Source organism: Equus caballus, chromosome 8 (genome assembly GCF_041296265.1).
Source record: "Equus caballus isolate H_3958 breed thoroughbred chromosome 8, TB-T2T, whole genome shotgun sequence".
Lineage (NCBI taxonomy): Eukaryota > Metazoa > Chordata > Mammalia > Perissodactyla > Equidae > Equus > Equus caballus.
In genome coordinates this window covers 3866028-3880918 of record NC_091691.1, presented here as the reverse complement: position 1 = coordinate 3880918, position 14891 = coordinate 3866028, and the positions used below count along the sequence as shown (strand labels likewise).

Here is a 14891-nt window from a genome sequence, read left to right as displayed (position 1 = left end):
GGGTGGGCACAAAGGGTGAAGTGGTGCACCTACAACATGACTGACAAACAATAATGTAAAAGTGAAATTTCACAAGATTGTAACGTATCATTAACTCAATAAAAAAAAACTAAAAATCAAAGTAAAAAAATTAAAATAAAGGGAAGAAAAGTTGAATAAAAATAATTAAAATTAATCACAAATTCAAGATAAAATAGCCTTTAAAAACTAAATGACATGATAAAATTAAAAATAACTTAGAAAAATAAAATGTAAAATAAAAGAAAAATACATTTGTAAGGTGAATTTAAATAAATTACATTAAAATTAAAAAACAAAACACAATTTTAAGTAAAAATAAAATATTTAAAAATAAAAAATAAAAAAATAATTAAAAAAAAAAGAAATAACAATTTGGTCCCAGTCTTCACTGTCAGTGGCTGCTGAGGGTCCCCTGCCCTGGTGAGCGAGAGGCAGAGGAGGGAATGGCCCCGTCCTCACCCCGTTACGGGATTCCAGTCCCCTTCTGCCTGGTAGTGTCCACTTCTTACAGTTTTCAAGGACATGCTTTCTGTGCTCTGAGCAGGGTGCCATTTGTCATCTGAGACAGAGAGGTTGTGTGGGGCTTTCTCCATGTTGGCTCAACCAGAAGTCTACTGTCGCTTTAAAATAAACGTATTCGTGTTGTCCCATATGGTGACATCTCCTTCTCTTTTCAGGCCAAATAGCATTCCACGGCGTGTAGACCCCACCTTTTCCTTATCCAGTCTCCTGTCAACGAGAGTTAAGCTGTCTCTGTGTCTTGGCTTTTGTGAAGGATGCTGCAGTCACATGGGGCAGAGATCTCTCCGAGAGGCTCCTTTTGATTTTTTGGACATGTACCCACAAGTGGGGTTGCTGGGTCGTGCTAAGTGAAATGGACCAGTCACCGAAGGACCAGTACTGTGTGATTCCGCTCAGGTGAGGGCTGCAAAATAGTTAAACTCACTGTGGTTGATGACACTGCACTGTGCAATTGAAATTTGCCAAGACAGCAGAACTTCAATGTTCTCACCAAAAAAATAGTAATAACGTGAGGTGATGGACGTGTTAATTAACTTGATGGGGGAATCCTCACACCAGGTATCAGATCATCAAGTTGTAAATTGCTAACAGTTTTATTTGTCGATTACACTCCAACAAAGTGGAAAGAAAGGATCTCCCCCCAAAAAAAGGAAGAAGAAGAAAAATGTCAAACTCACAGAAACAGCAGAATGGAGACTGCTGGGCCTGGGGGGAGGGGCCCGCGGAGTTTCTGTTCAAGAGGCGGAGGTGGCAGTCGCGTGAGATGGATGAGTTCTCGAGAGCTGCCCACAGTGCTGTGCCTGTAGGTCACAGGACTGCGTTTTGCACTAAAATATTTGCTAAGAGGGGCGACCACGTGTTAAGTGCTGTCACCACAGTAAAAAAAATTACACAATTTCTGGTGATCACAAAATGCTTAGTGTATCTAACTGAAGGAGTCATACAGCAAATATAAAACTCTAGAACTAGGTAATTTCCAAGAAATAAGAACTTGAATTGTTTGACAATGAAAGAATATCTCACTAAATGTGTGCTCTGAAAAAGATGTACAATATCTATAAATGCATATGAAAATGTTTCATAGTTTCTATTTTTATGATCATAGTGCATTACAGTGTGTTAGTGCTTGTCTGTGAATACTAAGGTTACTTTGTCATTTTGTATATTTTTCTTTTTGTGACTAAAGGCCTGACTTGGGTAATTTAAAAAGTCATGAAGCACTTTTAGCCTTTGATCTGCCACGAATTCCTCCTTAGCCTTAGGGGTTGGATTCCTGACCCAAGGAAACAGAATAGTAGATAAAGAAAGAGTGTCAGATGGTGGCAGTGATGATGGACACAGGAGCTGTCCTTGCCAGAGTTACGCTGGTCCTGGAACACTCTCAGTGGCTGTGTGAGCCTAGGCAGTCACTGCACCTCTCTGAGCCTGTCTCCTTCATGAGACTAATAATCCAGCAGAGCCAGAAACCCAAGGACCTGGTGTCAGAGGGACGTGGGCCCCACTGCTGACCTAACGTGCGGCCCAGAGCTGATGCTTGGCTGTACCCTGGCACAGAGCCCTCCACTGCCCTGGCATCCTGAGCACTGGGGACTGGGGGACAGTGGAGGCCGTGCCCTTAGCTGACACAGAGGAGATGGAGCGGAACATGAGAGATGTGCCTCTGAGCCCACAGGACCCGGAGACCCAGCACCCGGGGAGGCCTGGGGTACAGAGGGGCCTCCTCCTCCCTGAGCATTCGGGGCCCAGGCACTCGGGGGTCCTGGGTCATAGTGAGGGGACCTCACTGACCTCCCTGCTGGGGACACCACACATGCAGCTCACCTTCGTGGCTTCTCTGCCAACCTTTGTACCGCCTTTAAAACTCTGTCTTCCAAACGTCATGGTGACACTTTGTCAGTTTCCTTCTCCTCTGCTAGGGGCTGCTCTGCACCTGCCAGCACGGCTCCCGTCTCTGATTCCGAGAGTCCTGGTGTGGACAAGACAGAGAGGTCATCTGGTCAGTCCTTCTCACTTTCCCGAAGGTGAGTGGAGACTGGAGTGTTAACCAGGCTCATTGACATCATGGTGATGATATTAACTCCCACAGCTGTGACTTGTGGAGCACTTCATGTGTGCCAGTTTCTTTATACAGATCAGCTCTTGAAACCCCACAGGCCCCTGGGACATTAGTTCCCATCCTCCACACAAGGAAATCGAGTCTCATAGAGGTGATATGACCTGCCCAGAGTCACACAGCACAGAAGTGGACGAGATGTAATTTGAACCAGGTTCCTGGATTCCAAATGCCAGAGATATGACCGCCACACTGTCGCACTGCCCAAGGCAGGTACTGTTTATTGAGTCCTACTATGTGCTTGGGACTGGGCGAGGCTGGGAGATACAGAGATGAGAAGGCAGACCATTCTGTGGTGTTTTTCATGTGTCCTCTCCCCTGGGAACCTGGGAGCCATGTATCCCCAACACCTCGCACAGAGCTTGGCCCACCGCAGGGCTTCAGTGAATGTTGGCTGAAGAATGAATGAACTGCTGCAAATGATAGAAGAATAAGCATGTAAGTCCTCTGACTCTTTTTTATTCCATAAAAGGGAAGCTAGAGGGCAGAGGATGTCCCGTGACCTTGTGCTTCTCCCATCAAGGCGTCCATCAGCGGCCCCCATCCTTGGTGTGTGGGCTCACCCACACTGGGCCATCCCAAAGGTCCCCCTGGCTCTACACAACTGCAGTTCTGTGGGATGGTGGCTGAGGGGATCTGCTCTTTCATTCCCACAGATTTTGTGATTTCTCTGGGGTCTGTCCCCTTGACACTGTGTTCCCAGCACCTGGCACCATGCCTGGTAGTGGCTCCGTAGGGAGACCAACTGGACCCTGACTCAGGCTTGGACTCCTGCCGAGTGGGTGTTTCTGCACAGCCACAGCACTTCTTGAAGCCTCAGTGTCCTCATCTGCTCAGTGGGGATAATAATTGCATCTCCTTCAGAGGATCAGGGAGATCGCCCAAGTGAACGCCTGTGTGACAGCACAGGGCCCTCCCAGGAAAAGGCGTCCACTACTGAGCAGGTATTGTTATTAGTTCCATCACATGGTGTTATTACTAGCCTGTCTTTAAAAAGCATTTTAAAAGCAACACATAGGAGGGAATAACTAACCAAGTTAGGAAATCAGGAAAAGCTTCCGGGTGGAGGTGGTGTTGGTACCATACAAGTACCATAAATTGCAGAAAAATCACAAAATAGAGATAGCATTAGAGAGAAACATCACTCAAGTATCAGCATGAGTCAGTTCAGGACACAGGATAGCACGTTGTTTTAACAGGGAGGTTTCACATAAAGCATGGGTCAGCTCTGCTGGGAGAGTAACTCTGAGACTGTAGGATCACACTTGCCTGGCACTGGCCTGCATGGCCTGTAAGAGCCTGGTGTCCTTCAGGCCCCCTTCTGGGCAGGACGCCAACCATCTGGGATTTGTAACCATCCAGGGCCTGGCCAACCCGGATCTTAACTTATTTCACTCAAAGAATATCACGTCTTGAAGGAACACAGCAGTGTGAGCTGCTGTTCCTGGGAACACTGGCTGTGAGGACGGTCCCTCTTGGTGAGCATGTAGCCGTTAGTCCCCTGCCTATATAAGCAATCCCCTCTGCCCGCAGTAGCAGGTGCACAGCTCCAGCCGCTCCTGGATGCTCTCTGTACTTAAGTCCTGGTAAACCTGTATGTCTCATATTCTGTCTCCGGCTCTTTTCTTCAGTCTCTCTTCTACCTATCCTGCACCGCTTGGGCAACTGGGTGTGCGGCCAGAGATGTAAGGAGAACTCTGAAGGGTCCCTGGGCCCAGGGAGGGAACCCCAGGAAGGAAACACTTGTAGGGGCCCCTCCCCAAGGACGGACTTCAGCCCTCCCACGAGAGGGTGTGGTTGCAGAGAAGGTCTGCAGGTTCCCGGGCCAGACCTGGTGCACAGTCTCTGGGCTGCAGGTGGCACCCCTGCAGGGAGCAGGTGAGGTGCAGCTGATGCGGGGTGCACAGGAGGGGCTGGGGCGCCACTGTGGATGGGAGGCCTGGAGCCTGTGGTGTTGTTGGGAGGGCTGGGGCGGTGTCACCAGGCCATGTGGGGGCTGTGAGGTTGCCCAGGGACCATGCATTCTGTGTGTGGGGCTGGGGCAGAGCCAGCTGGGAAGAGAGTGGCCTGTCTGCAGACGTGGCCCCTGGGGTTGAGGGTGTCTGCAGTCACAGAGCCTTTCCATGCAGGGTCTCACGAACCTGTGCCCTGATCTGCACCTGCAGTGACTCCACCTGATCCTGCCCCCCACACACCTGGAACTCGCCCTTGGCTCCCAGGTGTGTTGAATCAAATCCAGACTCCTTCCTGGGTCTGTGGGGTCCCGGCCCACCTCCCTATCTGACCTCCTCTCCCACGGCCGCCCCTCTTCACTCAGGCGCCTTTTGCTTTCCTCCTTTGAGACTTGTCCTTTCTCACCTCAGGGCCTGTGCCCTCCCTGCTCCCCCTCCTGGCAGCTCTCCCCATCTCCAGCCGGATCACGAGTTCCTCCTTTGCCGTCCCCTGCACCTCAGATTCCTGGGCTCAGCTCCCTCGCAGCACCACCCTCCCTCAGAACCCACGTCCAGCCGCCGCTCCACACCGAGCTGCTCAAGTCTTTGCCTAATGCCTGGACCCCCACTCACTGTAGACCCAGAGGAGGGACCAAGGCTGTCTTGCTCACTGCTGGGTCCCCAGTCCCGACGCCAGCACTGTCACAAACAGATGCTCGAGAAAGATGCTTTAACTTCATCTTCTTTCAAATAAACTCTTTGTTTTGGAGTAACTTTAGAATTATGGAAAAGTTGCAAAGACAGTACAAGGAGCTTCTGTGTCCCCTCACCCAGTCTCTGTTATGAGCACCTCATGTCATCATATACATTTGTCACAACTCAGAGACTCGCGTGGGTCCTTTTCCATCAGCTCAACTCCAGACCTCATTGTACCAGCTGTTCCATTAATATCCTTTTCCTTTGCAGGATCCAGCCCAGGGCGCCACACTGTTTAGTTGTCATGCCACCGCGGGTCCTCTGGTCTGGACAGTTTCTCCTTCCTTCCTTGTTTTTCCTCACCTCGACAGTTTTGAAGGGTACTGGGTCAGGTGTTTTGTAGAATGTGCTTCAGTGTGAGTTTGTCTGACGTTCTTCTTATGAGTAGACTAGGGGTATGGAGTTTTGGAAAGAATACCACAGAGGTGAGGTGCCTCTGTGCCGTCTCCTCCCATCCCAGCTGGGGGTGCACGAGATCCACGTGACAGGACGCTGACCGTCGTCACTTAGTGGAGGTGAAGCTCGTGTGTGCCAGGCTGCTCCACTATGAAGTTGCTCTCTTTCCCCCTCTATAATCTGTTGTTGGGAAGCATGTCCTAGATCTGGCCCACCCTTGCGGAAGGGGAGGGGAGGAGCAAACTTCACCTCCTGAAGTGGGAAGTCTATTATTTGGAATTCTTTCTGAGGAAAATTTGTCTCTTCACCCTCATTTATTTGTCTGTTCACTTGTTTATATCAATGTAAACTCGTGTATATTTATTTCATACTTTGGTTATAATTTGATGCTGTGTTATTAAGAAATATTTTTGAATGACAAAAAAATGAATGAACTTAAGCATCACATGAACTCTCTGAGGTTGGTACTGTTATGCCCACTTTACAGATCAGGAAACTGAGTCCTATTGTCAAAATGGCAGAGACAAGCTTGAATCCGACTGGGTCAAGCAGAGATCACACCACCTCACCTGGAGGCTTTATCTCTGCTGGATACCAAGCCAGCTCTTTCCTCGCTCTGGATTCAGAGTCCACACCATCCAGCCTCCCCACCCAGCAGGCTTCTGTTGGAGCCCTCATCCTGATTCTCTCTCTTTATGCATCTGGTGAGAAGACTCTCTCACCAGAACGTAGAACAGAATCACTTGGACCAGTTCCACGTAGTTGTCCTTTCTATCTCGTGAGTTCCTTCCCTGTCTAAGCCCCAAGCGTCCATTGTTTTGTGCTCTGTTAGCTCATATGGCACATGGCTTTACTGTTTGTAATGTGCTCTCACACACCATCTGGCCCTCACAGTGACCTTTGGAGGTAATGTTACCTCCAAAACAGTATGTTTCCCCTTCTGTACATGACGTCAATGAGCCTGAGAACCTTGCCCAAGGACCTGCTGCTGGGACATGGCAGATCTGGAAGGGCATGAAAAGCAGAAGGAAGAGCATGTGGAAGGTCTCAGAAGCAAGAGCCAGTATGAGACATTTGGACCAGTGCACACTGTTCCTTACAGAGTTGAGTGTTAGTGTGTAGAGTATTGGGGCCTCTTTAGATTGTCTGTTTCTTTTGATTCAGTCTTGGTAGGTTGTATTGTTTCTAGGAATGTATCCATTTCTTCTAGGCTATCCCATTTGTTGGCATATAATTGTTCATAGTCTTCTCTTATGATCCATGTATTTCTGGACTATCAGTTGTAATGTCTTATCTTTCATTTCTGATTTTATTTGAGTCTTCTCTCTTTTTTTCTCATTTAGACTAGCTAAAGATTTGTCTATTTTGTTTATCTCTTTGAAAAACCACTTCTTAGTTTTGTTGATTTATTCCATTGTTTCTCGGGTCTCTATTTCACTGATTTCCACTCTGATCTTTCTTATTTGCTTCTGTCTGCTAACTTTGGGCTTAGTTTGTTCTCCTTTTTCTACTTCCTTGAGATATAAAGTTAAGTTGTTTATTTGAGATCTTTCTGTTTTCCTAATATACACATTTATCCCTATAAAATTCCCTCTCAGAACTACTTTTGCAGCATCCCATAGGTTTTGACATGCTGTGTTTCCATTTTCATTTGTTTCAAGAAATTTTTGATTTTGCTTTTGATTTCTTCTTTGACCCATTGGTTGTTCAGGAGTGTGTTGCTTAATTTCTGTGTATTTTCAGATTTTCCAGTGTTCTTGTTGATTTCTCATTTCATACCATGATGGTCAGAAAAGTTGCTTGGTATGATTTCAGTCTTTTTAAACTTGCTAAGACTTGTTTTGTCTCCTATCATATAGTTTATCCTGGAGAAGCTTCCGTATGCACTTGAGAGGAATATGTATTCTGCTTCTCTTGGACGAAATGTTCTATAAATGCCTGTTAGGTTCATTTGGTCTAATGTTTGGTTCAAGTCAAATGTTTGCTTGTTGATTTTCTGTCTGGATGATCTATCCATTGCTAAAAGTGGGGTATTGAAGTCCCCTACTATTATTATATCATCGTGTGTTTCTCCCTTCAGATCTTTAGTATTTGCTAAAGGTATTTAAGTCCTTCGATGTTGCTTGTATATATATTTATGATTGTTATATGTTCTTGATAATTTGATTCCTTTATTATTATATAATAACCACCTTTGTTAGCATTTTTGGTTTAAAAGTTATTGTTTCTCAGCTTTTTGGCTAAGATCAAGTGTAGTATCTGTTCTTGCCAGTTTGAAGTCTATCTGTCAGATATAAGTAGAGCCATCCCCTCTTGCATGGAATATCTCTTTCCGTCCCTTCCCTTTGAGCCCATGTATGTCCTGAAGGCTGAAGTGAGTCTCTTGCAGGCAGCATACAATTGTCTTGGTTTTTTATCCATCCATCCACTCTGTGCCTTTTTATTGGTGAATTCAATCCACTTACATTTAGAGTGATTACTGATGTAGGACTTCCTAATGCCATCTTGTTAATTGTTTTCTGGTTATTTTGTATTCCCATTGTTTCTTTTTCCCACTGTTTCTGCCTACCTTTGTAAATCTGTGATTTTCTGTGGTGGAATGCTTCATTTCCCCATTCTTTATCTTTTGTGCATCTGCCCTAGGGCTTTGCTTTGTGGTTACCATGAGGCTGACATAGACATCTCATGAAAAAATAGTCCAATTTAAGCTGACAGCATCTTAACTTCAACTGCCTACAGAAGCTTCATCCCTTTACTCCCCCCTTCATACTTTGGATGTCATTTTTTACCTCTTTTTATGTTGTATATCTGTTAATACATTATAGTAGCTCTAATTATTTTTAGTAGTCTTTTCCTTTGACCTTTACACTGTAGTTAAGTGGTTAACAACCATCTGATTACTGATTTAGAGTTCTAAATTGGGTTGTCTATTTACCTTTACCAATGTGTTATAAACTTTCATATGTTGGCATCTTTTCATTTCAGCTGGGAGAACTCGTTTCAGTATTTCTTGCAAGGCAGGTCTAGTGGTCATGACGTCCCTCAGCTTTTGTTTAGGAAAATATTTATTTCTCCTCCATATCTAAGGATAACTTTGCTGGATAGAGTATTTGGCTGGCAGATTTTTCCTTTAAACACTTTGGGTATGTCATTCCGCTCTCTGCTGGACTGTAGGGTTCTGCTGGGAAATCCGCTGATAGTCTAGAGGGCCTTCTTTTGTAGCTTACCATCCTCTTTTTGCCTGGCTGCTTTTAGAATTCTTTCTTTAGCCTTGATTTTGACACTTTCATTATACTGTATCTTGGAGAAGGTCTTTCTGCATTGAGATAATAGGTTGATCTATTAGCTTTGTGAACTTGGATCTTATTGAAGTTAACCTAGTATTAAATTCAAGTGAAGGGTGTTATAACTTTAGGATGTTAAAAGTAATCCCCATGGTAACCACAAAGAAAATAGCTGTAGAATATACACAAAAGGAAATGAGAAAGGAATTTAAACATTTCACTATAAAATCAGCAAAAACAAAAGAAGACAGGAATGCAGGAAATGAGGGACCAAAAGGCAATAGGGCATCTAGAAAACACATAGCTTGATGACAGAAGTGAGTCCCTCCTTATCCGTAATTACTTTATATGTAAATGGATTAAACTCTCCAATCAAAAGACAGAGATTGGCAGAATGGATAAAAACACATGATCCAATGATGTGCTATCTACAAGAGACTCATTTGAGATCCAAAGACACAAAGAGGTTACAAGTGAAAGGATGGAAAAAGATATTCCATACAAATAGTAACCAAAAGAGAGCGGGGGGGGGGGGGGGGTGGGCTATACTAATACCAGACAAAATAGACTTTAAATCAAAAATGCCTCAAAGACTTAAATGTAAGAGCTAAACTATACAAATCTCCAAGAAAAAAAGAGAATAAATCTTCATGGTCTTTCATTTGGCTCTAAATTCTTATGTATGATACCAAAAAGACAAGCAACAAAAGGAAAAATAAATAGGACTTTATAAAAATTAAAATCAAAGAACACCATCAAGAAAGGTATAATACAAGCTACAGAATGGAAGAAAATATTTGCAAATCATAGATCTGATAAGGTCTGTTATCCAGAATGTATAAAGAACACTGAGAACTCAATAATAAAACGTCAAACAACCAAATTTTCAAAAGGAAAGAAGCATTTGCCTAGGTATTGCTACAAAGAGGAGACACAGATTGCCAATAGGCACATGAAAATGTTCAAAATCGTGCATCAGGGAAATGCAGATCAAAACCACAGTGAGATTCCACTTCACACCTAGTAGTATGGATATAGTTTTTTTAAAAGCGAACAAGTATTTGCAATGATGTGGGGACACTGGAACCTTCACACATTGCTGGTGCAGATATACAAAAGAAAATCCTTTGGCACTTCCTCAACAAGCTAAGCACAGAGCTACCATATGGCCCAGAAATTCCACTCCTAGGTATATGCCCAGGAGAAATGAAAAACTTTGTTCACACAAAAACTTTATATGAGTGTTCACAGTAGCACTATTTATAGCAGCCAAAAAGTGGAAACAACCCAACTGTCCATAAACTGAGGAACAGAAAACCAAAATGTGTTATATCCATATACATGGATATTTTTCAGCCATAAAAACAGTGTAGTACTGATACGTGTTAGAACATGGATGTTACTTACCAAAAAAGGTCAGACACAAGAGGCAACGCATTGTCTGGTTCTGTGTGTATGAAATGTCCAGAACAGGAAAATTCATAGAGACAGAGAAGCCAGGGCTGGGGGCGGGGGCAGAGAGAGTGAGATTGACTGATCAGAGGTATGGGGTTTCTTTTGGGGGTGATGAAAATGTACAAGAATTAGAGATGATGATTGCAAAATCTGAAGATACTAAAAACCACCAAGTTGTATACTTAAGAAAAGGTGAATTTATGGAATGTGAATTATATCTCAATAAAAAAAAGAATATGACAACATTTTTATAGTGCATCTCTCCACGTGGTGCACTGAGTAAACTACAGTCATGACTCTTGAATCAACTTGATGGGACCCCCTCAGAGACTTCTGCAGAGCAGCTTGTGCGGGATGACATTTGAGACTCAACCCTGTTTGGCCAGAGCCCATCCTGATGCTGCTGAATGACGGCAGGGCCAGCGCGAATATTTTCTTCACTGAGGATCAACCCCCTTCTGTATCTTTCTTTGAGTCCATTATCATTTTCTTACCATATTCCAGAAGCAAGGTACCGGGAAATGCGTTCACCATAGTGAGAGCTGTTGACAGCTTCGTTGCAAAAGTATGAATAATTTATTATTAAAAAGTGTTAATTTGTTCCTAGGTCAAACTTCAGATCCTGTCACTAGCTGCCCGAGGAGCCACTTGAATCGAAGGAGGGCTTAGGAAGGTGGTTCTTGCAGTTTGGTGTGAACTTAGAACACCCAACAGACCATTGGCATGGCATAATCACTTTATGTAGATGAGACAAGCAGGAAGTCGGCACCACCGTGTCCAGGGGAGGGCGCTGCTACCTGGTGGCCTGAGGTCAATCTCATGTGAAAGCAATGTGAACCTGGAAGGTTACTGAGCCCTCTGCTTCTCAGTTCCCTGGTCTGGGATGTGGAAATGTTAACAGGACCTGCTTCTTAGCATTGTGTTATGACGCTAAAAATAAGTAAATACAAAGCCCAAAGAAAATGATTTGTGCGTAGATGCTCCCTCCATCAGTGCTCAAGTATTAAAGGCCCAGAAGGATCAGCAGGAGTGCAGTACTGGATGTCTCCAGAGGGAGCGCATGGAAGGCTGCGAAACAGGAGGCTGCAAACCTTCCTTGTCCACGCTGAAATCAGAGGTTTTGGAGCCCTTGGAAACAATCTGTTCTTTCCTCTGAGGCTCACGTCTGCGCTGTGGGGTGGGCAGAGTGGGAGCTGTGGCCCATCTTTAATGGTCCGGGGCACTGTAACGTAGAGGGAGTCAGTGACTTGCCCAGGGTCACAACACTGATGCATGATGGATCTGAGGTGGGGATCTGGATGGTTCCCTGGGAGAGAGGTCCCTGAGCTCATGCCCTGGACGCCGGGACCAAGAGCTCTCCTCACTCCTTCCCCACCTCCTCCTGCCCCAAGGCTGCTGCGGGGAGACAGTGGGCACCCCAAGGAGGTGCCTCATCCAAGAGAATGGCTCCCATCCTGACCCCATTCCTGGCTCTGTTCCAATCTCTGAGCTAAAATTCAATCCCTTGCCCCCAAATAAAGTCACCCTAATGGACCGAGGGGATCCAAACATGTGTCCGTCCACCCCTCACTTGCCCCCAGCCTGGATTCTGTCAGATCCTTGGAGTGAGACTTCCTGGGGGTCAGGTGGCCACGAATGATCAGTAGTCTGCATGACCCCCACCTGGGTGAGAACCCAGGACGGTCCACACCCACTGCCCACATGACGTTTGCACCAAGAATTAGCTTCCTCTTCAACTGGCCAAAGCTGGATGATGAGCAGTTAATAGTAACTGACTGGGAAAGGGGTCTGCTGGGCTGCAGCTTAGGTGGCTCGATGAATGGCGTCCACAGGCCCCCGGCGTCTTGCTGACTGGAGGTCTGACCAGCCATCTGAGCAGTGAGAGCGGGCAGGGGCTACACCAGGCTTGAGCGTGCCCCTTCCCCACCCAAGTCCTGCCTCACTAAGATCCAGGCTTTGCTCTACACACGACAAGCATTACTCTTGAATCTACTCACTGGTACTGTTTCCACAGGACCTTCTGTGGAGTGGTCAGGGGGGTGATATTTGTGGCTCTACCCTGTCGTTTGGCCGGATGCCCATTTTGATGTGCTCAACCACTGCCGGCGATGGCCAGTAGGTTTCCTTGACCACAGGTGATTTTCTTGTGCATCTTATATTTGAATCCCCTATGATCTTCATTTTCTTTTTGTAACCCGAGACATGATTTTGGGAAGTACACTAAAAATGGAGACAACTGTTGATATGTTGCTGGCTGCAGACACGCATGGAGGAGGACTCCCTGAGGTGGCTCCGTGGGACCCAGAAGGCAGCTAAACATGGGCCTCTCTCGCATGTAAGCAAGTGCAAGCTTTATTCCTAGTCCAGGATTTGGGATTTGGGTGAGGAGAGGAGACCAGAAACATGCTCAACATTATGCTTTCCCCGCTCACTTCTCCAGAAGGCTCCGGGAGCCTGTGCAGGAGGCTAAGAGGAAACATTCTCCACGTCACTCACCCTGAGAGCGCCCTTCAAGCCAGGAGTGAGCAGAGGACAGAACACAACAGTGCTGCTGCAGGAGCTGAACATGTGGAGGGAGAGGGGCCCTTCTCGCCACCTGCTGACACACGGAGAGCACACTTGAAGCCACAGACACGCTCCTACTCTCATGTCATTAACACGTGAAAGAGCACAGCAAGCCATCACATGTATTTCCTTCTTTCTCATTTCATGCCCCTCTTCCTCCGTCTCCAGAGCAGTGGGTGTAACCCGACTGCCCCGGGCTCCCGCTCCCATTGGATGCCAGCTGAGTGATGTTCCCACTTGGAGAGTCCTCCTCCTCGCTGTGGGAGTCACACCCCCTGTCAACCATCCAATCTTCAGAGACACAGACATCAGCAAGAAAGTGATTGCAAGGAGGGGCTCACCCACTCCTTCCACTCCACTCGAGGCCCTGATGGCTCCCACAGCCTCACCCTGCTCTTTGCTCTTGGCTCTCAGACCTTCCCTGGGCTCCGTGAGTCAGAATCCTTCAAGGAGACATTGGTCACAGTTGCAAACCCTCAAATGAGAGAGGGGACCCCCTTCCACTTCTCACTCCTCATTCCACTGGATCGGGATAGCTCCAGCCTCCAATGGGATCAACCTGAGCCTCCACCTGAGATGCACACACTCGGGTTAAATGAGTTCAGCGAGCAGACCCTGCGCCAGGCTCAGAGCAGCTGCCCAAGAGGATGTTCTGTGCAGATGGAAATGTTCTGTGCTGTAAACGTTGGCTACTGGGCACTTGAAATGTGGCTGTGTGATGAGGGACCGATGCTTAATTTGATTTGCTCTAATTAAGTTAAACATGAACACGCCCGTCTCCCTAGAGGTACCACACTGGATAACACGACTCCAGAATCCAAAGATGAGGACGACACAACCCCCCGCCCCTGGTTGCTCCTGCAGAGCAGTCTGTGGCCTGATCCGACCATTCACTTGTAGGTTCTTCTGGGCACATGCGCACAGGCCAGCCACTACATGAGGCCCTGGGGACACTCAAACAGTAAGGTCAACGCCAGCTCCTAGAGGATTCCCGCAGGGGCCCACCTGTAAGCAGAGGTGCAGAGCATGCTGGGCACACCTGTGCTGGCCATAGAGCGTGAGGTGGGGGAGGGACACTTCACTGTCTTCTGGAGCCCCCTTCTCACCCCTGATCTGGACTGGAGCTTGGGCAGGCACCTAGCTCAGTGTGGGGCCCAACAGGCCTGGACCAGCTGAGGGGAGCCATTCCCACACTTGAACCAGGTCCCAGCCCAGGGCTGTATCATCAGATGTTTATTGGGGCCTGAGAGTTGTTGTCGAGGGCTGAGCGCTGGGGTGAGAAGGGATGAGGAAGACACAGGGGTGCCCGCACAGTGACCTCCATGGCCAGGACTCCTGTCCCCGCAAGTGAGAGGATACATACAGTCTGGGCCTGAGAGTCCCGGGGCCTTTCAGAGAAACGCTCACACTGACGACCTCCTGGCCATGGAAGGAAGAGCAAGGACCACCTCCACCTGGGATCAGCCCCCATCTCTTTGCTGACCTCACCCTGCCCTGGAGCCCATGCCCCTCTCACCTCCTCTGCTGCTAGAATGTTCTACAGCAGCCCTGGCCAAGTGGTGTGAGATTTCTTCAGTTTAAATGTGTTCCTGGGCCAGACAACCTCTGGGAACAGTGTGCAGACAAGGACTGGTTGTCAGGTGACTTCCAGAAACAGGTGAAAAATAGAAACTGGTCCCTCCAGGCCCCAGGGGCACAGGCCTGGGAACCCCCCCTGTCTGTGGCGCCCCTGTGCTTCCATCCCTGCTGAGCCACCTCCTAGCCAATCCCAGCCAGAGCCAGAATCAGGCTGCTCTCCACGCTAAAGCCGGCATGTTTTTTCCTCAGCAAGTGAGAGATTCCAGAATA

At 47.1% G+C, this 14891-nt stretch overlaps 1 long non-coding RNA gene and 1 pseudogene across 1 annotated transcript; both read left to right on the top strand.

The window, feature by feature from the left end:
- The first annotated feature begins 698 nt into the window (after window positions 1-698).
- Window positions 699-11441, top strand: LOC111774595 (uncharacterized). Its single transcript, XR_002809600.2, has 5 exons — window positions 699-939; window positions 2460-2564; window positions 2697-3094; window positions 3313-3600; window positions 11086-11441. It is a non-coding gene; the product is annotated as an uncharacterized lncRNA (long non-coding RNA).
- LOC111774868 (U2 spliceosomal RNA) lies at window positions 7960-8051 on the top strand (annotated as a pseudogene).
- Window positions 11442-14891: the final 3450 nt, after the last annotated feature.